The sequence below is a fragment of the Salvia splendens genome, chromosome 3 (assembly GCF_004379255.2).
Source record: "Salvia splendens isolate huo1 chromosome 3, SspV2, whole genome shotgun sequence".
Lineage (NCBI taxonomy): Eukaryota > Viridiplantae > Streptophyta > Magnoliopsida > Lamiales > Lamiaceae > Salvia > Salvia splendens.
Window position 1 is genome coordinate 42793640 of NC_056034.1, and position 1370 is coordinate 42795009.

A 1370-nucleotide genomic window follows, 5' to 3' on the forward strand; every position below is an offset into this window, starting at 1 on the left:
GTTCTTGAAGTAATAAGTCAATCACTTTGATAAACACATCAACACGAAAATGATGAAGATATGAAACTTGTTGAACAAAACGTTTTGATCTTCCATGAGGGCTATAGTGAGCTTTCATATCTGGAACAACAATGACATGTTTATTGCAAATTGAGATTACCTTGTTCAAGTGAATCTCCCATCCATCCTCCCTCATTTTCTGTAGTTGATCTTTGGTTAAAGTGACCATTCAATTCTAATGTTGTGCATTCACAACAATTATAACTAGACATAAAAAACAACTTATCATAGAAGTCAGAAGATCAAATTTTTAAAATTGAAACACAATAATTTAGAATCCAAAACAACAATTAAGTTATTTAAAATTAAATACTTGTGCATTTAATACTCTATAATCCCTAAAATAATACATAATTGAGAATTTCTCATCCACAAATAATTGGAAGCACGGTTGTTTTCAATTCACCCCAATTCCAAGACAATAAGAGAGAGTCATAAAGTGTAAAACATTATTCTATTTTGCACATGCTGCCAAAATCCCTAAATTATTTAATGAACTAAACTTTTACACCTAAATTCCTAATCACTCACATTTTCAACAAAGAACAAAGTGTATGATGAAAATTGAGGCGGCAAGTCACGGAAAAAGGCAAGAAACCGGAGTTGGAGAGCGGTAGTCGGCGGCGAAAGAAGGCAAGAAGCAGAAGCAGTCGGCGGTTTTCAATTGGGGATGGCAATAGGTTTGTTATTTTTATTGTGTTATGTAAAAAATGCTTTGAATTAAAATTGAGTTTTACCATTTTTGATTTATTAAATGTATTTTATTTCTTTTCCAGTATTTATTGGAGGAATAGCCAAATATGGATTAGGGGGACATTAGTTTTTGGCCGCGTAGTTTTAATATAAACTCAGAATTTATATTTAAATATATAATACTACTAAAAAAAATTTGGGGTTACACTCGTACCCCCTTTGTCCCTACTCCCTCCGCCACTGATTACCGACACGACTGATCCGTCAATAATATGTCGATAATCATGATTGCCGACTGAAAAATCAGTTGATAAACTATGTTTGTTTTAGTGGTTGTGTTTATATCTAGTGCAAATGCATATAGTGAATTGGTCATATAAATGTATATATCCAATTCACTCTGGACGGGTGAAGTATCTATTTAGACTAAGTTGTATTTATATCAAGCGCAAATTTTCATGTAGTGAATTGGTTATTCAAATGTACCCATTTTTTAAAGAGTGTAAATTTTTAAAAAAAATCCTCCCTACATGCCCTTTCGCAGTACACCTGATTTACAAAAATAACACTCATGGTCCACTGTCTTAACTCACTATTTGCCCTTGACGCGACACTTT